General features: G+C 46.5%; 1 long non-coding RNA gene across 2 annotated transcripts; it reads right to left on the bottom strand.

The window, feature by feature from the left end:
- Nucleotides 1-315: 315 nt before the first annotated feature.
- Nucleotides 316-27,589, bottom strand: LOC140408410 (uncharacterized). 2 transcript variants are annotated; one of them, XR_011940103.1, is made up of 3 exons: nt 27,488-27,589; nt 21,045-21,098; nt 316-2,562 (listed from the first exon to the last, which is right to left on the bottom strand). It is a non-coding gene; the product is annotated as an uncharacterized lncRNA (long non-coding RNA). The 2 variants fall into 2 exon arrangements; XR_011940102.1 differs by lacking the exon at nt 316-2,562 and adding an exon at nt 17,881-18,195.
- Between the last annotated feature and the right edge of the window lie 265 nt (nt 27,590-27,854).

Genomic DNA, 27,854 nt, shown 5'->3' with positions numbered 1-27,854 from the left:
TATGTTCATTAGATTGCAATGCGCAATTGTTCTGCTAAGATAAGTCCCCTGCAAAAAGCCTTTTCATCTGTTACTACCAATATCTATATTAAATTCGTATTTGATGGATTATACACTGTATAAATCCTGTCATTTGTTGACACTGGAATGCTTTTGTTTGAAGCTATCCATTTATGCAACATATCTTGACATTGCCAGGGAGCCTATCATTAGCACTGAGTGCAACATATCTGATGGAGGAAAGCAACAAAATGGAAAGTTTAATTATAATTTTTATTAAATCATTTTTGTCTTAAGACCTACATTACATGGATTGTTAGGGTTTTTTTTTAGAACTATCAAGCTTAATTAAAAAAAACACTAGCTGATAAAATGCAGCAGGGAAGAAGATATTCACCCTGAGGTGCAGTGCCCAGAACTGAGAACAACATCCCACATGGGATGTGACCGAGATTTTGGGTAACCAAACCATAATTTTGTCACTTTTGTATTCATACCCCCAGGGAGATAAAGCTCAACATTCCATTAGCCTTTGTGATTAGTTTGTGTACCTGCACACACAAACAGTCAAATCCTTTTACTCACCAAATTGGAACTTGAACTACGGCATTCCATATTCTAACAGAAAATGCTGGATAAACTCAGCAGTTTGAACTCTGGCAATATCTGTGGAGAGAAACAGAGATAACGGGTGCGATCTGACGGAAATGAAAGATTGTCCTCTGTCGAGCGCACTTAGCCAGGCATTTCCCAGTGCTTGCAGCACTGAGAAAGACCCCGCCATCTAACGGGACTCTGTTTTATTTTGGGGCCTTAGTGGGGAACGCCTCACCAAGGCCGCACTTAGTCTAATTTCCTCCACTGAGGAGCTCCACTCGCCAATGCTGGAAAAGATCAAATGGCGCCCCAATCTGAGAACCCCCAATGCTCCAACTCACCTGTAAGGGAGTCATCAACTGCCCACACCCCACCTAATAAGGGCAGGGCAAACCCGGGCCAGATCCCTGGCAGAAAGCCACCCAGACACCTTGACACAGCCAGCCTAGCACTCTGACAGTGCTGCTCCCAGCCTGGTAGTGCGACCTGTGCACCCTGGCAGTGCCAGTGTGGTTTCCAAAGGTTGCTCTGCCAGGCTGCCCAGATGGCACTGACTGGGTGCCAGGCTGGCAGTGCCAGGGTGACTAGATGACATTGGGGGTGCCAGGGCCCCACCCGGCCCAAAGCCCAGCCACCCAGGGTCCCCATACCCTGGGAGAACCCCCACAAGTGCTGTTTCACCTGCTCCCCGTGCTAAATGATGTCCGCCTGGGGTCTCGAAGGCAAAGGGATTAGATCTCAATGTCTTTTTTGTATAAATTTAGTGTACCCAATTAATTTTTTTCCAATTAAGGGGCAATTTAGTGTGTTCAATCCACCTACCTTGCACATCCTTGGGTTGTGGGGGCGAATCCCACGCAAACACGGGGAGAATGTGCAAACTCCACATAGACAGTGACCCAGAGCCGGGATCGAACCTGGGACCTCGGCGCCGTGAGGCAGCAGGGCTAACCCACTGCACCACTGTGCTGCCCTAGATCTCAATGTCTTGGCATAAGTCCGGCAAGTGTGTATTAAAATGAGGTTAGCTGCTCAGGTCAATAGGCAAATTTTCCAAATAATGGGGGAATCCCATAGATCACACCCAACATTTCAGATCCTTCTGTAGAAAGATCATTTAGACCCAAAACATTAACTCTGTTTCTCTCTCCACAGATGCTGCCAGAGCAGCTGAGCTTTTTCCAGCATTTTCTGTTTTTTTTTTCCAGATTTTCAGCATCCGCTGTAGTTTGTTTTTATTCCATGTTCTCAGCTATTGCAGGAAAAATGGACTCTCGAATCTCACCGGCCATGACTCAACTCTCCCTGCTGATATCTCCGGGGGAGTATGTTCTGGAAGGTTGCTTGGTTCCAAAAAAGTTGCTAAATTTCTCTCTCAGATTTATTCTATTGCCGAGGCTGCTTTGTACCACATTTTAAAAATTATTTCTTTGGGTGTGTGCCTCATTGGCTAGACCAGCATTTATTGTCCATCCCTCGTTGCCTTTGAGAAGGTGGTGGTGTGCTGCCTTCTTGAACTGCTGCATATCATGTGATGTAGGTACACACATGGTACTGGGTACACCTATACCTCTGCAACATTTTCTCCCTCTGTCCCTATCTGTTATGTACCAGAGAATTGGTCCCTGCTGGTTAAGCAGCACGTGATGTGTAGCGACATCAACAGAGTGTTTGTGCAGGCTTTGTGTTCCCCATCTTAGATTGCATGAGCAGTACCTCTCAATAAACCTCTCACCGCGTTTTGAAAGAATCCAGAGCGTGGACACCTCCGTACCTTTTCTCTTTGCTGCAACAAAGAAATACAGAAGAGAAAACTGGCGACGTGGATTGACACAGGAAGAATCGCTGGAAGAAGAAATTTGTTGACGAAACAGCGGAGACGGCATCGGGAGCAAAGGAAGATTCTCGGGACCAGGCTCTCTCACACGCTCAACAGGTGAAGCACTGCCCCCGATTCGACTGCAACTGTGAGTAAAAGAAACGACAGTCAGGGGAAACTTTCTTGCCGTTAAATTGAGAATGGTCTGGGCTGCAGGGACCGCGCACTTGGCGAAGCTGAGCAGGCTGCAGGGAACATGGGGTTTCAAAGTCTGCTGATTCTGCGGATCAATACGCGAGGAGAAAGTCGAACTACAGTCAGGAAAAACAGAAAAAAATGTCTAATTGCTTGTAATAAAGGGGGTCATTTGTGCCATGCTTCCCATACAAAACCAGAAGGGAGGAAATTGGTTGAAGTTAGACCCTAGAAGCCGGGATTCAAATTGGCAGGAAAAACATCCGCCATGGATGCATTTGATGAAGACTGTGAGACTTGGAACTCAGATGAGGAAAGATTTCAATTATATCGCATGGCAAATACGATACAAGAGTACCTAAAGATCATCACATTTCTCAGCTCAGTAGTGCTGCTATAAAATCTAGTTCACCCAGCGAAACCAGGAGATAAGTTCTACATTGAATTCATGGAAACTCTCCGAGACTGTTATTGATTGAAGGATGGTTTTGTTTCCACTGTCATAGTCAGGATGAAAGTGAAGCATTCATAGCGACTTTAGGAAGGTTAGCAAAGGTTAGGGGCTGGTTTAGCACAGTGGGCTAGACAGCTGGATTGTAATGCAGAACAAGGCCAGCAGCGTGGGTTCAATTCCCGTAAAGGCCTCCCCAAAACAGGCGCCGGAATGTGGCGACTGGGGCTTTTCACAGTAACTTCATTGAAACCTACTTTTGACAACAAGCGATTATTATTATTATTATTATTAAAATATTGAAAATTTGGTGCAACACTCGATGATCCTCTTCATCAGAGGCTTGTTTGTGGACTTCACAGTGCTGCTATTCAGAAGAAGCTGCTTACTGTAAGTGATTTAGCGTTAAAAGCTGCTGTGGAAGTTGCCACATCTATGGAGCTAGCAACTAAAGAAATTCACAGAGAAGGGCTGGAGCAAAAATCCATGAAATGGACACCACAAGGAGAAAGGCTGAAAGGGGGCAACCATATCACTGATATGCAAAGGGCTCTCAGCAGGGAGAGGGGTGGGAATGTTGGAGTAAAATTCCCGTGCATGGGACATGCTGGAACTGAGGCAATAAGGACCATATCATGAAGGCATGTTGGGCTCAGAAAACTTTTCCTAAAAAGAATGTGCACGAAAAAACCCCATATCTAAACAGACTAGTCGTGTTTATAAACTAGTAGATGAAGCTCAGATCACTCAAAAGACAACTTAATGGAGCTACTTCAGGAACTGAAGCTAGACGTCTTGTCAATGTGGGGCGATCAACAATGTTTTCGGGCATATCCAAAACTGGAAGGTCATGAAATTAAAATGGAAGTGGAAATGGGTGCAGCAGCTTCATTAAAACCTGAGGCAATTCATCAACAAAAGTTGAAGCATCTGCCTTTATAATCATCAAATGTGACCCAAAGGACCTAAACTGAAGAGGTTGTACCATTAAAAGGATGCATTATGGTGAAAGTAGGAGAAAATGGGCAGATGCCGAAGTTGTCTTTTCACAGTGTCCGAGGAAATTTTCCAGCTCTATTTGGCAGAGTATGGTTGGCAAAGATTAGGCTTAACCGGGAAACAGTCAATCAATTAGTGGTTGCAACAACATCTTATGAAGTACGAGAAGGTGTTCGAAGATTCATTAGGTTCTATGGCTGGAGTTGAGGTACACCTAAAAATAAAGGCAGATAGCACAGTCTCAAAGCTAGAACCGTTCCATACACCATCGGGCAAAAAGTTGAAGAAGAACTAGAAAGACTAGTCTGAACAATAGTCATTGAACCTGTTGCTACAAGTGATTGGGCAACATCAATAGTTCCTGTATTGAAAGGTGATGGCTCAGTGAGAATTGGTGGAGATTTTAAGACAACTATTAACACAGAATTGTGCGTAAATCATTATCCACTGCCACTGGTGAAGACTTGTTTTCTGGAAATTCTGGAGGGCAGAAATTCAGTAAAATTGATCTTTCACAGGAATATCTGCAGATGAATGTGGCGGCCGAATCACAGCCATAACTCACCATTGTGACGCACAAATATCTGTTTGGTTACAGCAAACTTTATTTTGGAATAACATTTGCACCTGCTCTTTTTCAAAGAACCATGGGTCAAATTCTAAGTGGGTTGAATGGAGTGCAGTGTTATTTCGATGACATACTCATCACCGGTTTGAGTGAACAGGAACACTTGGAGAATTTGGAAGCTGCCCTGAAGCATTTACAGAGCCACAATCTGAGAGTTAAAAAGGAAAAGTGTGACTTTTTCGAGTCATCCATAAAATACCTTGGTCATATCATCGACAAAGATGGCGAACACAAGGAACCAAAGAGAATGTCAACAATTTTAGAAGCAGCACAGCTTCAAAATGTGACAGAATTAAAGTCGTTTTTAGGATTGATCAATTATTATGGTCAATTTGTGCCGAATTTAGCAACATGGTTAAAGCCTTCACACACTTTTCTACGTGCCAAACAGACATGGCACTGGTCAGAAGAATACAAAAATGCGTTCAGTGAAGTGAATAAGGTTTTACAGAAGTCAGAGTTGTTGATTCATTATAATCCCAAGTTGAAGTTGCAACTTGCTTGCACCTGAAGTGTTGTTGCACCTAGAAAAAGAAGCTTTGAGCATCATTTTGGGGATAAGAAGGCTCCACCATTACCTTTATGGCACCATTTCACTCTTTTGACAGATCATCGACCCATGATGACAATATTTGGTGTGTAAAAAGGTATACATTCTTTAGCATCAAATTACAAAGATTACAAAGATGGTCATTGGTATTGTTAGCGCACACTTACGATATCCAATATCGCAAGTCAGAGCAGCATGCAAGTGCTGGTGGTTTGTTAGGATTGCCGTTACAAGTCAAACATTTTGTTAATATCCTGTATTTCACACTCGTGGATAATGTACCTGTGACTTCTTCTTAAGTTCAAAGCTACACAAGAACCATTCCAGTAATGAGTAAGGTGATGGGCTTTGTCCAAAAAGGAATGCCATTAGATGTTCGTAAGAAAAATGACCTCCTTGCATCACACGAAGGCTTGAGTTGACAGTGCAGAATGGAGTTCTATTATGGGGATTCCATCTGATTGTTCCTTTGTGCTTATGTAGCAGAGTCCTTTACCGACTGCTTGAGGGACATCTTGGTGTGGTGAGGATGAAGGAGCTGGTACGCAGTTATTTTTGGTGGCCAGGATTAATGCTCAAATTGAAGAGTAAGTGGAGCAATGTCAATCTTGTGAAAAACTACGGATCACCCCACCATTACAAACATTATCTCCATGGGGATGGCTGACACAACCATGGCAGAGAATGCTCATCGATTGTGGTGTCCACAAGGGTTACATGTTCTCAGTAATTAGGGATGCACACTCTAAATGGCAGAAGTCACGATAGTGAAGTCAACGACATCTGAAAGTCACGACAGTCTTCGTGTGATGTAAGACAACATTGAGAAACTAAACAAAATATTCGTAAGATTTGGAACACCAGAGCAGATTGCAAGTGACAACAGTACTCAGTTTACTTCAATGGAGGTTGAGGACTATTTGAAGGAAATGGTATACACAATATCAAGTTATCTTCGTATCATCCTGCAACTAATGGATTGACGAAACATTTTGTGCAATCATTGACCCAATCTATCAAAGCGTTGAAGGGCCAAGTGACAGTGGCAAGAAGAGTAAACATATTCCTAATATCTTACAGGAGTATTATACATGCTATAACACAGAGTTCACCAGCAATGCTGTTATGCAAGAGGAAACTACGAACATAGTTTGATTTGTTAACTCCACCTTATGTTTCAGAGATTGTCAAATGACAATAACAAGCACAGATTGCTAGGAGGGAGTAAAACTCTAAAAAGTGTGTATTCAATTAGGGAGAGAGAGTGTTAGCCAGGAGCTGCACTATCAATGAGAAATGGGTACCTGCCGTGATCCAAGCAAAGGCGGGTCTAATATCATACACCATGCTGATCAGCTACTTGCTTCATATGAAGTCAACTCGCAGAAACATCTCAAGAGATTCTTCCCTTGGAAAATCTAGAGCGCAATACTCTAGAACAGAGACCAGAGACATAAACAAGTTCAGATTCTGTTTCTGAGGACTTTCCAATATCTATTGTGGCAGATACTGGAGTAACTACCCAGGAAATACCATCGATTGAAGCAATGAAGACACTTCCAAGGTCTTGAGTGTCCAAGTTCCAGAACATCAAGTTCAACCAAAAAGGAATAGACACCCACCACAGAGACTGTCTTATTGAATTCTATATAATATAGAAATAATACATAAGTGGATATGTTGTATAAATGTTAATCATTGACATAATAAGTGTGGTATTATCAGGTATTGCAGTACCCGAGAGGCTGAAGACCATTGGTTAAACCTAGGAGTTTACCATTGGCTGTTTGGTATGTAGCTCCGCCCTGACAGGCGGGGTATAAGAACCGGTACCGTCCCAGCAGCCCTCATTCTGTACCAAAGCTGCTGGGGAACAGTTCTAGTCTATTAAAGCCTTCAGTTATGTTACTACCTCGTCTTTAATTGTAATTGATCGTGCATCAATAAGTAAATGGGGAGGGATGTTATGTAACAGAGAATACATTCCTGCTGGTTAAGCATCACATGATGTGCAGTGACATCAGCAGAGTGTTTGCTCAGGCTTTGCAGTTCTCCATCTTAGATTGTCTGAGCAACAACTCTTAATAAACCTCTCATCATGTTTGAAAGAATCCTGAGTGTGAGCACTTCCATATCTTTTCTCTTTGTGGCAAAAGAAAAGCACTGGGCAGGGTTCTCCGATTCTGAGGCTATGTCCCCAAGCCGGTGTGGGAAAAGTGATGTTTTACACCAGAGAAAATGGCGTAAAATGGCCATCGATCCTTTGTTGGCTGAGGGCTAGCATGCCGGCAGCATAGAGCACGCGGCTCTAGCTGCCGATGCGGTCCGGAGAATTGCACCGTGCTACATGGCGGAGGCCGCGCGCAGACCCGGACCGAGAAATAATGTCCTCCCTTTGGCTGGCCCGCGTGCCGAGGACCACCCCTCCCACAGTGCCCCCAGCCCCTAATAAAGTCCCCCTCATGCCTGCAGATCGGCCCTCCCGTGACTGTGGCAGCACTGGACTGAGTCCGCTGCCGCCACGCCGAGATCCCGACGGATGGGACCACACGCAACCAACACCATCGGGGACTCGGCCGGTCAGGGGTGGAGCATCGTGGGGGCGGGCCTCAGGCAATGTACTGAGGCCGTCGATTACGTGGCGCGGCGTACTCGCTGTACTCGGAGAGGATGCCATTCTGGAGGGGGTGGAGCATCGCGAAGGTGGTGCTGCCCCGATTTGGTCAGGAACATTGATTCTCCGGCCGATCGCCGAACATGATTTCAGCATCAGTGACCTGAGAATCCAGCCCGGCATCCCATCCAGCCTCCTCACGAAAACCATAGTCCATGCCTTCATCACCTCAAGATTCACCTTTTCTAATGTCTTGGTACCCTTAATGCTCAATCCCCATGCTGATTTCCTTCGGCACATTGTACAACTCGGACATCCACATCAAATTTTCTGGAGATTGGGCACTTAGTGGATCTGCCATCGCATTAACTGCTCTTGGTGGCCTTATACTTTATACATGGCATGTGAGGCTCCATGGTATGTATTTATTGGAAGGCAAAACATTCTAGGGAGCAGGTTGCCCAACCTCATTGTCACCAGTCTGATGTTGCAGAAAAGCCGGATTCAATGCTGTTTCTGGGGATCCTTAGCAGTTCCACAATATTCAAACTCAGATATGCCAACAGCTGTTGCTAGGCAGAGTACTTCAATTGCTCCAAAGGATGGACTTTACATGTGTTTCATTCAGTGGGTAAGATTCTCTATCATCAAGTACTCAATTAAAGTTGGCCCTAAAAGGAGAGCCACATGGAATTAATAGTCATTTCATGCGAGCACACTGTTCTTAATGTAAATGGGACTTGGCAGTGACAGCAGATCAAGAAATCAGCCACTGAGAGGCATGAGGTTCCATCATTAACTTGGCACCATTTGTATCGCTTATGACTGAACTGATCTCGCAATTATAAATTGACCAGTAATCTTCCTCTGGTCATGTAGAACACTCGGATGAAGATTTGTCTTCTATGGCCGAATATAAGAGGATTAGAGAGCCTGAAAATGTGCGCTCACTTCTTTTCTCCCTATTTGAAAAGAGTAATATTTCTTTCTGTAGATTTTGTGCAGAGAATGTGGGTGAGAGAGTCGTGAATTACTGTTGTCATAGATTCTGGATGGAGCTGACATAGATACTGGACGAAGGAATTTAGTTATTTTACAATTTATGCCTCAGGTTTTCTGCTGCTCATCCATCATGATAACATTTTGGACTGAATTCCTTCAATAAACCATTTTCAAATGTTTCAGTCTTTCTGCTTTCAGCAATGCCAGGGACAGAATGATGTGTTGTATTAACTCTCATCTTCTATTTGGTGGAGTTCCAAGTATGTGTAATTGCGATGAATAAAAGTGCATTAACTCTCCAAGCTCTCAACCACATCAATACAGCAAAAAGCTATCGAAATGAATTGAAGTATTGACTAAAGTCAATCATCTGATCCTGGATTAGTTGAATACAAGGAGCTGTTTCAGTTTTTGCCTGGTTGACCCGGGCAGTATTTTCAATCTCATGAAAAAAATATGAGCACAGAGCTTCGCTAAAGCTGATTAAGACAGCGAGTAGCTGAGCTCCACGGGCCAGGAAGGTTTGTAAGTTCAATCCTTGATCCATGTTGAGCTACTTGATCTCAGCTCAAGGGACACGAAATGTCAACACTTCCGCTCTGGATTGCCAACTACTGACCCCAGCTGGTAGTGAGCCTGCATGGTTGTTCAGTGAGAACACCACTGGGATCAGCTTTATTGTACCTCCCCCCATGGGCCTACCACAACACGCATTGTCTTGATTCACACATAAATAATGGCCACTCAGGCAATGTCTGAGTGACCACCCAGGGGTCTACATTATAGCAAGGGGCCTAACAAAGGAAGGAGAGAAAATTTAAAAGAAGGTCAGAATGAATGGATAGAGAAGGAAATAGATCAATAACAGAATTTCTACCATGTAGATTTTATTAGGGTTTTAACTTGGGAGGGGATCAGTGCCTGAGGACCTGAACGCCCACTCAGGCCCTTTTGCCTCACAGCAATTCCACATAAAGTAATTTTTAAAAAACCTCACCCATTTCTGACCATGCTTCAGCTCTGCCATGGTTCAGCAGTATCGAAGTCGGTTCCAGGCAAGCTGCCCGAATGGTAAAGCTGAAGAACGACAAGGGTGCTGATTAAGTCATTTACTGGATGTCGATTTTTACTTTTACATTAAGTCAAACTGCCTTCATCGGGAGACTCACTGGCTGTGACTGGTCAGAAAGGTGGACAAAGGCAAGACAAAGGAAGTGGAGAGATCGTCAACATCAACTTCAAGGCATTCTGATGCAAATATACTCATTTTGATTTGTTGTAACATCATCTGAAACATAGATCTCAGTCACATTCTAATTGCTAACATAAAGCTGGAAATTGCCCAGGTCTGTTTTTGCGGCTTGGTTCCCTGTCTACTTCTTTCATCCACTGAGGTGTGTGGCTCTGTGTCTCCAGTGGAGGGTTGGGCTGACAGCTGTGACACCTCAACGGTGACATCCTCGGAGTTCTCCTCTGAGGAGTTCTCTTGGATGGCAGGGAGTGATAGGCCACCCCGGATGGGGGGGATGGGGGGGTGTAGTGACAACCGCAGGGTCGTCGGGGGGGGGGGGCAGTGGCTGGTAGTGGCAGGCAAGACGAGCGCCAGCGGGCCGATGCCAACTCACCCATGTGGGCTGGCGGAGGTTGTTTAGCTTCTTGCGGCATTGGGTGGTGGACCTTCTGGTGACACACTCCGCACTGATGGCTGCTGCCTCCCAGGCGGCATTGGCTGACCTGTGGCTGACCATCCGACCCCCTCGGGGGAATAGGGCATACTGTCTGGGCTTCACCGCATCCAATAGTCTGGCCAAGTCGGCATCTCCGAATCGTGGAGCGTGTCTGTGCGGTGGCACGGCTGCTCTGTAGGAGCGGTTTAAGTGCTGATCCCTCTCATTAGCGGGGAGATCCCTGGAGTAATCCAGGCAAATCAGCTGGGGGGGGGGGGGGGGGGGGGGGGGGGGGAGACAGTCATTTCTGACTTGAAGCCTGTGAGCATCATTACCAGCGATAATTGGTGTTAGATACCAGTAGCGGTGTCACCTTGTCGGCTTTCGGGAAGGACCCGGCAATTCTCGCTCGTTACCTCACTTCGAACCTTTTCCGTTAGATCAAACCCACCATCTCTAATTCCCCCACTATCAAATTCCTGAGGGTTAGCTTCAATGAGAAAATGAACTGGACTAGCCATATAAATACTGTGGCTACAAGAGCAGGTCAGGAGCTCGGAGTTCTGTGAGGAGTAACTCACTCCTCCCGACTCCTCAAAGCATGTCCACCATCTACAAGGCATAAGTCAGGAGTTTGATGGATCATAGAGTCATAGACTTTACAGTGCAGATGGAGGCCATTCGGCCCTTGGAAAGAGCACCCGACTTAAACCCACACCTCCACCCTATCCCCGTAACCGAGCAGCTCCACCTAACCTTTTTGGACACGAAGGGCAATTTAGTCAATCCATCTAACCTGCACATCTTTTGACTGTGTGTTGGAGCACCCGGAGAAAATCCATGCAGACAGGAGGAAAATGTGCAGACTCCGCACAGACAGTGACCCAAGCCGGGAATCAAACCCAGGAATGATAGCACAGTGGTTAGTACTGTTGCTTCACAGCACCAGGGACCCAGGTTCGATTCCCGGTTTCCTCTCGCAATTCCCGAAAGACATGCTTGTTAGGTGACTTAGACATTATCAATTCTCCCTCAGCGTACCCGAACAAACATCGGACTGTGTGGCGACTAGGGGATTTTCACAGTAACTTCATTGCAGTGTTAATGTAAGACTACTTGTGACACTAATAAAGATTATTATTATTTTTACTCTCCGTTTGCCTGGATGAGTGCAGCTCTGACAACACGCAAGAAACTTGACACCATCCGGGCCAAAATTATCTATTTGATTGGCAACCCATCCACCACCTGTTCCTGGCCATTCCCGGCAGCGGGATCTTGCAGTGACCAGCACGTTCCCTGGCAGTGGAGCGGGCGAGCCTGGTTTGCTGGATAGGTCTTATGAGGAAAGGTTGAGGGAGCTAGGGCTTTTCTCTTTGGAGCGGAGGAGGATGAGAGGCGACTTAATAGAGGTTTATAAGATGATGAGGGGGATAGATAGAGTGGACGTTCAGAGACTATTTCCTTGGGTGGATGTAGCTGTTACAAGGGGGCATAACTATAAGGTTCAGGGTGGGAGATATAGGAGGGATGTCCGAGGTAGGTTCTTTACTCAGAGAATGGTTAGGGTGTGGAATGGACTGCCTGCTGTGATAGTGGAGTCGGACACTTTAGGAATTTTCAAGCGGTTATTGGATAGGCACATGGAGCACAGCAGAATGACAGGGAGTGTCATTCTCCCTTGATCCTGGTTTCGGACAATGCTCGGCACAACATCGAGGACCGAAGGGCCTGTTCTGTGCTGTACTGTTCTATGTTCTCTATGTTCTATCTTTTGTCTCTTCAAATTTGCACAGAAGTATTAGTCTCCAAAGTGAATTAATGTACTTTCTTTCAATCTATCAATAGCATGAGTTTAAATGGCCTCACTAAACTTTGCTGAAAACAATTTATCAAGCCATTAGGCCAGTGGTTGGTCAGTTCACATATTATACTGGGTTGTTGAATTAACCTCACACATTAGTCACTGCACAAATGCAGGATTGGCCCTTCTTGTCACAGTTCTTGCACTTATTTTCTTTACTCCAGTGTTCCCCACTAAGTGTCCAACCTGTGTACATTGATGACATGTTTGTACCATTGCAGCCTTGTTTCTAATGGTCTCCGCCTTGTGGATCTGGACTAAAGCCCATATCTGAGAAGCCTCTTTTGTTGCTAGCTCCATAGATGTGGCAACTTCCACAGCAGATATGAGAGTTCAACAGCATACAGTAAGCGGTTTCCTCTGACTAACTTCACTGCAGAATCCACATACCAGCCTGTCACAAAGAGTGTCATCTAATGTTGCACAAAACTCGTCGTATTTTGCTCACCTTCGAACAGTAATTAAGAATTGTAAAATGCTCTCACCTTCTTCCTGACTATGGAACCAAATCTTTTCTACAATCAATAACATCTCGGTGATAAATGCCCTTCTAGAATTTTAATGAATTTGGTATAGGTCTTGGGCGGGATTCTCTTCTGAGGACTAAGTCCCCACCCTGGCGGGAAAACCGGCACCAACCACTCCGGCGTCAACAGCCGCCGAAAGTGAGGAATTCTCATTGGCGCCGCTCCAGTCGGCGCTGAAGGGCCGGCCCGAGTTTGCGCATGCGCGCAACGACTGGCGTGATCTTGCACATGCATGGACTGGCCGGTGTATTTCCGCACATGTGCAGACCGTCCGGCATATTTCCACGTATGCGCGGGAGTTCTCATCTCCGCGCCGGCCCCGGGAAATGTGGCGGAGCCCTACAGGGGCCCGACGCGGAGGAAAGAAGGCCCTTACAGAAACAGCCCGCCCTCAGGATTGGTAGGCCCCAATCGCGGGCCCGGCCACTGTGGGGCCCCTCCCTAGGGTCAGATCCCCCCGCGCCACCCGCCGCCCCCCCTCAGGACCGCCCCCGCACACTTACCTGCCAGGTCCCACCATGCGTGAGGTGAGTAATTCACGCTGGCGGGACTGGCCAAAACTGGACGGCCACTCGGACGATCGGGGCCCGGAGAATTTCCGGGGGCGCCGCTGTCAACGGCCTCCAACCGGCACGGCAGGATTCCCGCCGCCCCTCGAAAAACGGCGCCGGAGAATAGGGCAGCCGGCATTGGGGCGGCGGGGCGGGATTCGTGTATCCCCCCGGGGATTGTCCGACCCGGTGGGGGTTCGGAGAATCCCGGCCCTTATCTCCTGGTTTTTCTGGATGAACTAAGGTTTGCAGCAGCATAAAAGTTTCATGCACTACCGAATTAAGAAATATTGCAACCTTTAGGTACTGTGGTGTTTGATTCGCTATCAGATGTAGTAGAAATTTCTCTTCATTGAGTTCCAAGCCTCATCAAATGCATCCATGGCCCCTGTTTTCCCGCCATTCCAGATACTGGCTCCTAGGATATAGACTTCACCCAACTTCCTCCCTTTCACTTTTTTTGTATGGATCAAACGATCCCTTTCTCCACTATGCAACTTAGAAATTTTCTTTTTACCTGACTGGTTTTACCTTTCCCGAATAGTGGCCTGTACAGGGTGAGATGCCTTCCGAATCCCTGTTCCCGCAGCGTGGTTCACTTCGCCACATGTGCGGTCCCTGCAGCATAGACTCTACCCATTTCACTTCGCCACATGTGCGGTCCCGCCGATAAGGTAGGTGGTTTGATTCACGTCGGCGGGACTGGCATGACAGCAGCGGGACTTCAGCCCATTGCGGGCCGAATTTTTGGTGCCGGAGAATTTGGCGGCTGGCGGAGGCGGGATTCACGTCGCCCCACGGCGATTCTCTGACCCGGCGGGGGGGGTCAAAGAATCCCGCCCATGGTGTTCTACTAGCAGAGATGTATTCTCTGATACATAACACCCTCCTTCTGTTAAAGTTCAGTTTTAGTTGAGGGAAAGAAGCAGGAACATAGTTTTTGTTTTGCGAACAACTTTCTTCACAATATTTTCCCACTCTTATCTCTCGTCAGAACACAGAACCCATGCTGGGTTGCGGTTTGATGGATGCCCGATGCTGCCAGGAGTTTTCCCCAAGTGGCCATCTCTGCCTGACAGTAAGCTGCTGGCAGGTTGTTTGACTGGGTGCTGCACATTTGAGCTTAATCCTACCCTCACCCGCACGTACAATTCCAGCAGGGAGTTAGCTGCAGGCCTTATAACTGCGTGTGATCCTGACCTTACACGCATTTACATGCATGCTTGTCAGCAAGACCTTGCTAGATTGCAAATAGGAGCAAATAGGAGCATAAAATCTGATTTATTCTCCCCTTCCTAACCCACGAAGTGCAGCACAAATTGGGGATCAATCTGTGAAAATTTAGATCCGTGTGGTTCATTTACACACTGGATTAACATACAGTATTATAGGGAAAAAGGAGTAATTTTTTTCAACTAAAATAATATTTGCAGCACAGCGTTGAATAATGGGCAGGAAAATGCTCTGTTCAATGGTAGCGCTCTCTGCCTTTCTCACCTCTGAGTTACAAGGGCAGCACAGTAGCATTGTGGGTAGCACAATTGCTTCACAGCTCCAGGGTCCCAGGTTCGATTCCGGCTTGGGTCACTGTCTGTGCGGAGTCTGCACATCCTCCCCGTGTGTGCGTGGGTTTCCTCCGGGTGCTCCGGTTTCCTCCCACAATCCAAAGATGTGCAGGTTAGGTGGATTGGCCATGATAAATTGCCCTTAGTGTCCAAAATTGCCCTTAGTGTTGGGTGGGGTTGTTGGGTTGTGGGGATAGGGTGGAGGTGTGGACCTTGGGTAGGGTGCTCTTTCCAAGAGCCGGTGCAGACTCGATGGGCCGAAGGGCCTCCTTCTGCACTGTAAATTCTATGAAATTACGTCTATGAAGGTGATGAGTTCCAAGTCCTACTCTGGAAATGTCAGCACATAATCACAACTGACATTTCAGAGGAAGAGCTGCACTGTCCGAGATGCCGTCCTCTCAGATTGGTATAAAGCGCTGTATTTGGCATTCAGCAGAGAAACAATAGTGTTTGATGTTGATCTCATAGAATCCCTACAGTGCAGAAGGAGGCCATTTGGCACATCGGCAGCAAACCAGGAAGTAAAAACCACTTTTTACAGATCATGAAATAAGCAATGGGAACGCACACATGGGATTAAGGCAGAAGCTAAAATACTGTAAACGACTGTCAAAAAATTTCAAAAGCACGTGCAATTTCTGAGCATAATGGTGAAATTTTATGCTCGACAAATGTTAAATTACTCTTTCGTTGCCAGTGAGGGTGTCTAAAAGTAATTAAGAAATGAGTATGTCATTAAAACACTTAATTCAACAAATATAACTTTATCAAGGGTTTTGACAGTGAGACTAAGGGTTGGATTTTTGTCTTGGCAGGACGTTTTGCAAGTTGAACCATATTGTATGTCACAAACTGCACTCCAGGCTGCTGTGTGGCTTGGCCCTGGACCTTCACCTTTTGCCACATGGGTTGGATTTGGAACGCATTTGCGAGTTGCGAACCCTTGTGAGAGGATTTTGGCTCCACAATGGACTGGTGAGAAGGCGCACCACAATTCTCGGTGACAGCAGAACAGCTCCTAACATTGTTTGAAGGCCACAAAAATCTCGCCCCTCACCACCTCTCACTCACCCCAATCACCCACCTCTGCCATCACTTACCCCTTCCATTTAATTTCATGCATCCCTATGCATTCTTCATAGCCACTCAAACAGTATCCATTACGTACACGCCTCATATTCTACGCAATACTGATGGAAAATATTTTATACACCTTGGGGAAAGAAATAAACCTCTCAGCATATAATTACCTCCATCAAACACACTATCAGTGATACCATTATCATAGATCATAGAATTTACAGTGCAGACACACTACAAAGATAACAGCACAGGTTGAAAGGACATTTTGTAAACTTTTACACTGCATTAAGGTACTTTATCCATTGGAACAGTACATGGGGAGAATGTGAAAACTCCACATGGACAATGGCCCCGGGTCGGGATCGAACCCGCGCCCTCGGCGCCGTGAGGCAGCAATGCTAACCACTACGCCACCATGATGCCCTTGGAACAGTTTGTCATCTTAAATATTTTCAGTGACGCTTGATGCCATGGGCCACGCCATGGTGCAGAAAACCTCCTACTCCTTCGACCTCATTTCATAGATTTCATAGAATTTACAGTGCAGAAGGTGACCATTCGACACATCGAGTCTGCACCGGCCCTTGAAAAGAGCACCTTACATAACCCTACACCTCCACCCCGTAACTCAGTATCCCCACTCAATCTACTGGACACTAAAGGGTAATTTAGCATGGCCAATCCACCTAACATGCACATCTTTGGACTGTGGGAGGAAACCGGAGCACCCGGAGGACACCCACACAGACAAAGTGAGAAAGTGCAAACTCCACACAGAGAGTCAACAAAGGTCAGAATTGAACCCGGGTCCCTGGTGCTGTGAGGCAGCAATGCGAACTACTGTGCCACTGTACTGCCCTAACAGCCACTATTTTTCAGATGATGGTATTGCACATATCTGAGAAGGTGGCATACAGTTGGGAGCTGCATCTGGTGAGGCATTGGATGCAAATGGACTGCAGTTACACCAGAAGGAAAGGTGGTTCATGTGTCAGCTTTCTTGAGGGAAATGTCACAGATTAATTCTGCAAATAACGGTTCAGATGAGGATCTCAATGGCGAGGCACGCATGAAAATGTTGATGGACATGCATATCAGGATGCTGTGCGCATTACTGCCCTGCAAAATACACTTGCATCATTTGGCGGAGCCATAGCAACTTCCAGGGCGGGCGTGAGCCTGTGCCCTTCTTAAGGTGATGCTCCACGTGTGCAGCATGCACACAGATCCAGGAGGGTGATTCGCTTCTGTAGCATCATCTCTGGCAGCAATATGGATCCAAATCTTGTGTTTGACCTTTTTTAGATGTGCTCCAAATCTTGTGTTCTTGTGCGATCAAACTGAAGCATAACAGAGATGAGAAGCTGGTCTGATTAAATTATAAACAAAATCTGAAAACATGGGTGTGATGAACTCCTTTGGGTGTGACATCTGTCATGATATCCATATTAACATATCATGGTGCAATCACACACACACACTGATGGACGGGTAGATGGACCAACCAACACACACATCACAGCCAATCACCAGTGAGAGCACACGCACTATAAAACAGGGAACACCACAGTTCCCGCTCATTCTAACAGGAGATAGCTCAGAGCACAGAGCTCACAGCGCGCCACTCAGACATACACCATGTGCTGAGTGCCTCACTAAGATAGTGCTCGGGCTGGGTCCACAGGTTAGCTGGTGAAGTACGAACCACAGCCAGAAGTTAATAGTTATTATTGTACAGAATAATAAAACAGAGTTGTACCATCTACAACCGTGTTGGTTCGTTTGTGTATCGGAACACCCAACACGACAACATCTAGGGAGATTATGCAGATTTGCAGAAGCATTCAAAAAGAATGCATTATCCATTTTGGTACATGTGTCGACTGGGCAATTCTTCACGAAGCATCCAGAGGACATTTTCCCTTCGGAGTATTTGCAGGTCATCCAGGTTGCAGCATTATGCTATTGCAAGTTATTATGCTAATTCATGGACCATAGAGGGAGTTCGCATCAACCAGGCATGCCCATAGCGTGAGGAATGCAATGTTCTGATCTTTGTACAATTGGCTTCTTCAGTTGCCTACATAAAAACAATCAAATATATTGCAGAATTAATCTGATGAAAAATCATTGACCTGAAACGCTAGCTCTGTTTCCCGCTCCACAGATGCTACCTGACTGGTTGAATGCTTCCAGAGTTCTCTGTACTAAATTCAGTGTTGCAGGAAATGCAGTATTTTGATGTTGTTCGGAATAAATCTACTGTTTGTAAAGTTCTTTTGGAACATTCTGCGAATGTGAATGGCTTTATATAAAAGCGTGCTCTTTTAAAAAAATATATTTCCTTTGGTAATTTACGGCTTAAATGTTCCTTTTCCTGCTTTGGGTAGGTTGACGTATGATTGCTTCCCCCCCCCCCCCCCCAATCCATGCCCAATAAGACACCATCCAATTTTCTGGGTCAGAGGTCATAGTGCATAGAGCACAGCCTCCCTGTGGGATCCTTCAGTGGCAGCAAACCACTGTAAATACTGTGCTGCCGAGAGGTGTGGTTGCAGAGGCCACTAGAAACAGTGTATGTACAAGGTCTAATAAGACAGAAAGAAAAATGATTTTAAATAGTAAAATTAGATAATACCCAGGCAAATGAAGACACGTACAATGAACTTAGGAAAGGGTGACACGAAGTAAAAAGAAAAAGTAAATTATGCTTCGGGTACATAATCAACAAAACATCTGAATAGAGATTGAGGGGATGTGAAAACTGTGGTGTTGGGTGCTCTGAGGTACAGATGAACCAACACGGTTGCGATTGGTACAACGCAGTTTTATTCCAACTTGTTATTTACAGATCTGTCTTGGTACTCAGCACGCGGTGACTCTCTGAGTGTCTTGTTAATCAGGTCCTGTCCTTGTCCTTGTCTCCAGATGGTCTGACCACCAGGTGTCGTGTTTCTTGTCTTATACTGTCTCTGCCCTTGTCTGTGATTGGCTGTCGTGTTATGTGTGCTAATTGGTTTGTTGGTCTGTCTATCTGTTGGTGTGTTTTTGAATATCATGACAAAAACCAGACTCACAGGTTGGCAGTAAAGTAACAGGAATTCACAATAAATACGTTGCCTCAGTATTTACCAAAGAAGCTATCAAAATGAACATGACATAGCAAAGGAGCAAAGCGACTTAGGAGTGCAGGTACCACAAATCACTTAAAGTAGCGATACAGGCTCATAAGGCCATAAATAAGCAAACCAAGCACTGAAGTTCATTTCTTGAGGTATATACTTGAAAAGGAACGAAAGATTGAATAAAATCGTTGGGAATACAGTGCACAGTTCATCCTCCATATTATAAAAAATGATATAGAGGCTTCAGTGAAAGTGTAAAAAAAGATTTACATGGACAATACTTGAGCTGAGAGGTTATAACTATGAGGAAACTGAACAGATTCGCAGCAGACTCGATGGGCTGACAGGCAACTTCTGTTCCTATGTCTTATGGTCTGACAGACTGGGAGTCTTTTCTCTATAAAAGAGAAGGCTGAGGGTGGGTTTGTGTACTGCACTGAGAAAGGATGAGGGCTCGCTGCTAGCAGCCATTGTTGAACTAATTTTATTTACACCTGCCCAGCAGAGAGTCAGTATGTCAAGTTTCTCAGCTCTTACAATATATTGCACTCCCTCCCCACTTAAAAAAGCAACTGACACACTGAAAGATGAAATGATAAATGTGCATAATTTGCCAAAATATAATGGACTGGATTCTCCACACCCCGATGCCGAGATCGCGTTCGGCAACGGGGCGGAGAATCCGTTTTGGCGCACAAAATTGCCCCCGAAAATCGGCCAAGTATCCACCACCTCAGGCCATTGCCTGAGGCCCACCCCACGATGCTGCATTGCCGACCGGCCGAATTCCTGACCTCTCATGGTCCCACCGTCCGGGATCCTCGCGTGACTGCTGCGTACTCAGGCCGGGGCCGCCACATGCAGGGTAAGGCCGATCGGAAGGCTTCATTCTGGAATGGAGGCAGTGTGGGCGGGCGGCCCGGGGCGCGTGAGCGACCAATGCGGGGCACTATTTTGCCGGTCCAGGTCCACGGGCTGAGCCCGCCATGGAGCACGGCATGGCCTCTGGAGGCCGCCGCAGTGCTCATGCACGGCGTCTGACCTGGAGGTGCGGGGGGCCGCATCGGCAGCTAGAGTTGCGAGCTCTATGACAGCTGCCTGCTAGCCCTCTGCAAGACGGTGAATCTGTGGCCTTTTGACGCCAGTTTTCATGGCGTAAAAGACCACAGTTTTCACAACGGCGTGGGAACATAGTCCCAAAAACAAAGAATCCAGCCCAATATGACCAAACCAACATCACAAATGCCTGAAATATAACAAATTGGGTTGAAAATCTATTGTTACTGTAGTTCAAGTATATGGCCAATATTTCTAAAATAATTTACATTCTAAAAGATGTTTTACCACTATGCCATAACAAAAATATAATTTGTCAAGAAATAATGAAAACACCTATCTCCTTCTTCTTTCCTACATATTTCTAAATGACCGATCTGAAATTTCTCTTTCTTTTTGTGGGTATCTCCCTCCATTTCCTTTTCCTTAAATATGATCTGCTGATTTACAATATGTAAGATCATACTGTTGGGCCATCAAAGTCAATGCTCTGTTCTGAAACCACTTACTACAGGTGAGGACAAGCATGGTCCTGACGTGGTAGACCTCGTGGGGGGGCCAAGGGGGTCACTGCTGAAGGGAGTTGCCCCCAAAGTCCATCCAGAGACCCCCTAAATAAAGAGACCCTCACAGACGCCCCAGTAAAGAGACTCCTGTTTGGAAGCCCCCCAGAACACAGACCCCTGTCCGGAAGCTAGACAACAATCGAGACAGAGGCAGTGAAAAAAATTACTGTTGTAACACTCACCTGAGCAATACTCCTGCTGTTGGCTCTAAAACAGGAAGCACCACTTGTCCATTCCTGGAAATAGAAACCAATCAGCTGTGTTTAAACCCCTCAAATCCTTGAGCTGCAAGGCATTCAGTCATTTCCTTTACTAAGCTTTGCCTGACAGCGTCCGCACACACACAGCTGTCAGCTTTGCCTCATTCATCTTCCTGCACTGTAGAGTAACTCTCAAGTGCTCAAACTGCAATGTTTATGAACATTAATCTTTGATTGACAGGTCCTGGCTCACTTCAAACAGAACTAAGTGCTTTCCAATCACTTCCCTTCAGGCTTGAGTGATTTTGAAGTGGTCAGCTGGAAATTGACAGTACTTAACTCTGTGGAGGTTCTCTTTACGTAACGGGTCGGGGGGGGGGGGCTTCTAAATTTATGGGGTCTCTGGGGGTCTACTTATTTTGGAGTCTCTGTGGGGGTTGGGGGCAGGTTGTGTCACCTCCATATTTGATGGAAGTTGAAGGGAGGCACCCAGAAAATCCAGGGGTGGGGGGCTGGATTGCGATGTGGGGGGTGGGGTTGGGAGGGGAGATGGCCAGCCGCAGGAGCTCACTATTGGGCTGGCTGCTCAAAAAGGAGGTCTGATAGCGTGCCATCCTCGCCATGCATAAATTTACAGGGGGCGAAGGTCTGGGAATCCTTTCCTGAGCGGCGCTCTCAATGCGAATCAGGTGCAATTCCTCTCCGGTGGGACAACACAGGGCGGGATTCTCCGTTTCTGATACTAGTGTTGACCCCAACGCAGAATCCGTGGATTTTACGACAGACAAACTGGAGCCGCAGTTGGACCGATTCCGCTACTGTGGAGGGGCTAGCACCAGTCCCATCGTGGAACACAATCGACTCTAATGAAAAATGGTGCGGGATTCGACGGGTCTGTGATCAACAATCGGGACGCTGACAAACTGCAGCCACATGTACACATTACAATCCCTACGCACATCATCCAAGCCAAGAAGATGGCACTAGTTGTGCTGGAGCACACCCATCCTGCTGATGGGTAGGCTGGGGCCAGAGGGTACCTAGGGGGGGAGACATATACAACCTGTGGCATTAGGTTCAAAGTGGGCTGTTAGCGGTGTGCGCAGCTGCATAGCTGCCTTGCCCGCTGCGGCAATGGTGTTCCATGCCCGTCCATCGAGATCCCACAGCCCACCTCCTGGCCACCCCCCACTACTCCCTCCGGCCCTTGAATAAGCCCTTTGGCCAGCGGCACAACTGTCAGAAAATTATGGCGATGTTGGACACTTTCCATACCCCCACTCTCTCACTCAGCAGCCGCCATGCCTGTTTCATGATTTTTAAAAGCACAAGTGAACCGCGCCATCGGAAACTCGGCCCATTGTAAGCAGAGAATCGCGGAGGCCCCGGGGAATACTGGGTTGGGCCCACTAATAATATGTAAACGGTGTGTATTGTTCATGCGTTCCAGAATGCATTGACGTGTTGTCGAGGTGCTGGAGAATTGCGATTTGGCGTCAAATCGGCGCCTGCCGCGATTTCGGCCTTGGAACCAATTCTCTGCCCAATTGCCTTTCTCGATTTCGGCTGAGGGAGAGTCCCGCCCATAGTCTCCTAAATAGAGAATTTTGCCCATAGACATCCCAAATGACACCCTTTCGTACTGGGACAAGCATTCCTTGCTTGTAAGACATTCCTTGCTCTTTTCAGTTTACTTCTAATTGCAAATATGATTTTGACAAATCTATCTTACGGAGCACCTTTCCATTGTCTAAATTAGAAAACAAGGCTGGAACAAGGTCAAAGTTCATGGACTTTTGGCTGACTCACTGCATCCACTTCAGCGGGACCCACCGTGACGGGACTGGAAAATCCTGGCCCAAATCTTTAGGCAATGAATAAGTATCATTCTCCATCTCATTATTTACCATTTGTTTATAATCTCCAACAGATCCGTCTGCATTTGAACTCCCACAATGTGTGCAGCCCATTCACTGCTCTTCACCTCCTTAATTACCCTGAGTCTTTCCAGTCCATCCAGCTCTTTACTTATTGCTTCTAACTGGGCACAAGGCACAGGTCTAGTTTTGCAAAATGTTGACTGTACATTGCTCTTTATCTTGACTTCTGTGATGATATGCATCACTGTAAATACACAAGGGGTTAATGTAGATACACTAGAATGGAGTAAACACTAGAGGGAGCACCAGAGACATCATGACACACAGACATTCAACCAATAGGTCAGTAAGATAGGACACGACCAATGGGCAGTCAAGACACATCCAGGGATGACACTACCACAAGGGGGCTACCCATATTAAAGGACAGGGCACACATGCTCTTTCTCTTTCCATTGGCAACACTCAAGAGAGACAGGGGCAGATCAGAGCATCACACCCACCACATGGATTAGAGCAGACTGGTTAGTTAGATTGAGTTACTATAGCACGATCAGCAGGAGAGTCGAACTCAAGCAGGAGAATTGTTAACTGTTCAATAAATGTGTTAAACCAATCTTCAAGTCTGAACCTTCCTTTGTCAGAGCATACATCAAGGAAGCAACTGATGCTACATGAAGAAGCATTAGACAACATGGTACCAGTGAGTACTTGTTGAATCTCTATAGTTCAACTCAACAAATCCGTGATGGCCACACTCAAGTGAAGAGCAAAAAGACTATGACAGTCTACCATGCTCAAGTGAACAGCAAGAAGACTATGACAGTCGACCGCGCTCACGTGAAAAACAAAGTGACTATGACAGTCCACCCAGATTATTTGAGCCACCAGAAGAAGACTCTGACAGTCTACCCAGCTCATTTAACCGACAAGAAGACACTGAATGTCTACCCACTGTATGTGCGACAATTGACAACGGCTTCACAATTCCCATACAAGATGTGCAACATGACAGCGAGACTGACAGACCTCAGCTAGTATGTACAGAGGCACTCGACGATCAGAGTGAGGTTACTAGTGACTCCAGTGACACCACATTAATTCAAACCTCATCCACCCGAGCCTCTCCACAAGAAAATGCATTCCTGGACGTTTTGACTCCGGATGAGGAGCATCAAGACACCTCAGATGATTCAAGTGACACCTCAGGTGAACCAAGTGAACCTGAAATGACTCCGGACGGGAGTGTCAAGAACCCAAAGCTGATTCAGGTGAACCAGAAAGGACTCCAGACAGGGAGCATCTACAAGCCAAAGATGATTCCAGTGAACAGGACATGACTCCAGACAGGGAGTGCCGAGGAATCAGAGTTGGCACACTCAATGAAACAGCAGATGCCACAAAGGACACTGACACAAGTAACTTTGTGAAGGACTCGAATTCTCCACTTGGTGTGGTCATTGAGCGCAACAAACGCAACAACAAAACCTACAAACACAACAATGAATGAAGACAACAACAAGAAGCGAACCAAAGGCACCAATGTCAACAACAAGCATGACAAAAATTACAACACTGGAACAACGACTGGTACGACATGGTACAACTCTGCAAATGCAGGACAACGTAACAGCACAGTTCCTAACACTGGCATGAGTACAGCCATACCTTGGAATGACAGCAAATCTCACTGATTCAAGTTTGCTCCACTACCATCAAGCAAACCAGCTTTCAAGGCAGCTGACATTCTACCACAAGCATAGAAAAAAAAAGAGACCAAATCAGACAATGAAGTGTTTTGACCATTTGCACACATCCTGATCACTTCTTGGTTCCTTAAGCACAGGAACACTGACGGTGTTCGCAAGGGAATGACAACATCAAAATCGACACTTCCATCACAAAACAAGAAAGCCACTTGACCATATTAATTCATGAACTTTGGACTCATATATATTATTTGGTATTGTATAATCATCACTGTCACCATGATTTGTATATGTCATCACTTATCTACCTATTTTGATCAATTTTCTTCAACGTAGTACAGAAAATATGTAACACAAAAAAGGTGGGATGTGGCAATATGCATCACTGTAAATACACGAGGAGGTTAATGTAGACACACTAGGACTGACTAAACACTAGACAGAGCACCAGAGACATCATGACACACAGACAATCAAACAATAGGTCAGTAAGATAGGACACGACCAATGGGCAGCCAAGACACACCCAGAGGTGACACTACCACAAGGGGGCTACCCATATAAAAGTACAGGACACACATACTCTTTCTCTTTCCATAGGCAACACTCAGAGAGACAGGGGCAGATCAGAGCATCACACCCACCGCATGGATTAGAGCAGACTGGTTAGTTAGATTGAGTTACGATAGCACGATCAGCAGGAGAGTCAAACTCAAGTAGGAGAATTGTTAACTGTTCAATAAATGTGTTAAACCTATCTGCAAGTCTGAACCTTCCTTTGTCAGAGTATACATCAAGGAAGCAGCTTATGCTACATGAAGAAGCATAACAGAACAACTTCCACCTTGTGATGCCTAATTTTGTCATTTGACTTCATCGCTCAAAGAGCACTTTGTGCTTTCAGCATTATCTCAATGTCAGACATATTTTTCCTGACCCCTACTATAAATAACTCCGGCCGGTTTAATAATATTTTCTTCAGCCATTCTCGTCATAGAATCATAGAATTTACAGTGCAGAAGGAGGCCATTCGGCCCATCGAGTCTGCACCAGCCCTTGGAAGGAGCACCCCACCTAAGCCCACACCTCCACCCTCAGCCCACACCTTCACCCTATCCCCGTAATCCCACCTAACCTTTTTTTGACACTAAGGGCAATTTAGTACAGCAAATCTACCTAACCTGCACATCTTTGGACTGTGGGAGGAAACCGGAGAACCCAGAGGAGACCCATGGAGAGACGGGGAGAACATGCAGATTTCGCATAGACAGTGACCCAAGCCGGGAATCGAACCTGGGACCCTGGAGCTGGGAAGCAACTGTGCTAACCATTGTACTAACGTGCTGCCCTTTGATTCCTCCTACTACTACCAATGACTAATAACAGGATGCATCATCATATCCCACTCTGACACTAACTTCACCTATTATTGTAATACTGTTATTGGAATAACTAGTCACTTTCACACCAGTTTTCTGGATGGGAATGTTACTTAGGGACTTCTTATACTCTCCTAACATAGTTGACATGGCTGCAGCCCTAAAAATGAGGATGATAATTTGTGGATCTTCGACTTACATCTCAACCGTGGGTGCTGAAATTGCATCTTCAACTCTATTAGTCTGATCTTCCATGGGCTCTTTTTGCTCCCTGACTGAGTGCAACTGTTGATCTTTCTGCTCGAAACTTCTGTTTCTACATCTGCCACATGCACATTGGAGAACTGCCAGGCTCCTGAACTAGCTTTCAACCTACCACAACCTCGATCTCGTGCATTGCTGTGGGTGTTTGATTGCGACCTGGAGCATTACTGGTTCCTCTACCCCTGCATGTCATCTGGCTATTACTGACTTTTCCACAGGCATAGCACTTCAAATGGGAGCGGGTCACTTAAATGTTTGGTGCCCACCATGGGAACGGTAACATCCAAGGGCGCTATTCTCCCGATCGGAGACAATGCAAGATCTACCGGCCGGGCTACACCCGAAAAGCAGCATGGCGCGGTGTGGCATGGCCGTTAGATGCCAGGTGATCGCTATTCTGGGACCTACCGTCTCACCACACTCATGAGATCAACCACAATCTCGCGGGATGCTGCGCTGTGAATCCCGCCTGTTGTGGGCAGAATCATTTTTAGCAAATCTGCATATTAGAGACGGCTAGTCTCACTCTAATATGCACTCCCACGATCCACCCAAGCATGGCATCTAGCCATCTAGCCTTGGCGATTTCAGGCAAGTGACATTCAGTGCTGGTCTCCACAAACGGAGACCAGACAGAATGGCACTCGTAGGGGTCTCCCAGAGGATTGGAGGCCCCCAGGTGCTTTTGCTCTGGACAGGGTGGCACCACGGCACTGCTGTTGTATCTGAGCACCTTGGCACTTCCAGCCTGGCACCCTGGCAGTGCTACCTGGGTGCCAGCCTGATACTACCAAGGTGCACTGCAAGGATGCCATGTGGGCATTGCCAAGGTGACAGACTGGCATTTTTCCTGTGACAGGAATTGGGCCCAGGGGTACTGTGCAGGGGAGTCTGAGGATCCCCTTATAGGTGAGTTGGGGGTCGTGTCCCGAGGGGTTGAGAGATTGGAATGCCATTTAAAAATGGTGTCCCGATCTCATCCTGCACTGAGCAGTTCCAGCGAGTGGAGCTCTTTTGTGCCGGAAACGGGAGGACTAAGTGTGGATTCGGCCACATGCTCCCGGCTGAGGCCCCCAATCTACCTGAATGGCCGTTGGATAGCATAAGTTTATCGGTGCTCCAAGCGCCATGAAACACCCAGCTAATCGCGTGTGTGCGCTACGAGACTTTGTTTCCGGTCGAGTAGATCGTACCTTCAGTGCTCCCACCAGCGGTAAAAGCAGGGTGTTTCCCATTGGCGTGAGGAGTAACCTCGATGTGCCATTCAAATTTACCCTCAATCGGGTTTTGGGTGCTATTCAATGACACACAGGCGTTCTTGCTGGACCTTAGAGGGGCGGGACCTAATTTCTCTGACAGGTCGTGCTCCTCAGAGATCGGAGGGCAATTTTTAAAGAACCTGCAGGAATCGATTAACTCAGGGGAGCAGCTGTTTTTTAACCAAAGTTTAGTTTTTTCAGAGGCTCTTGGAGTCCTCAGGACTTGGAAACTTTTGAGAACAAAACGATTCTCCACGTCAGAGCCTTCCTGAATGCCCAGAGGCTCGCCCATCCGCACGTT

The sequence above is a fragment of the Scyliorhinus torazame genome, chromosome 3 (assembly GCF_047496885.1).
Source record: "Scyliorhinus torazame isolate Kashiwa2021f chromosome 3, sScyTor2.1, whole genome shotgun sequence".
In the NCBI taxonomy this organism is placed as follows: Eukaryota; Metazoa; Chordata; class Chondrichthyes; order Carcharhiniformes; family Scyliorhinidae; genus Scyliorhinus; species Scyliorhinus torazame.
The sequence above is the reverse complement of the archived record's forward strand: the minus strand, read 5'-3'. Positions and strand labels throughout refer to the sequence as shown.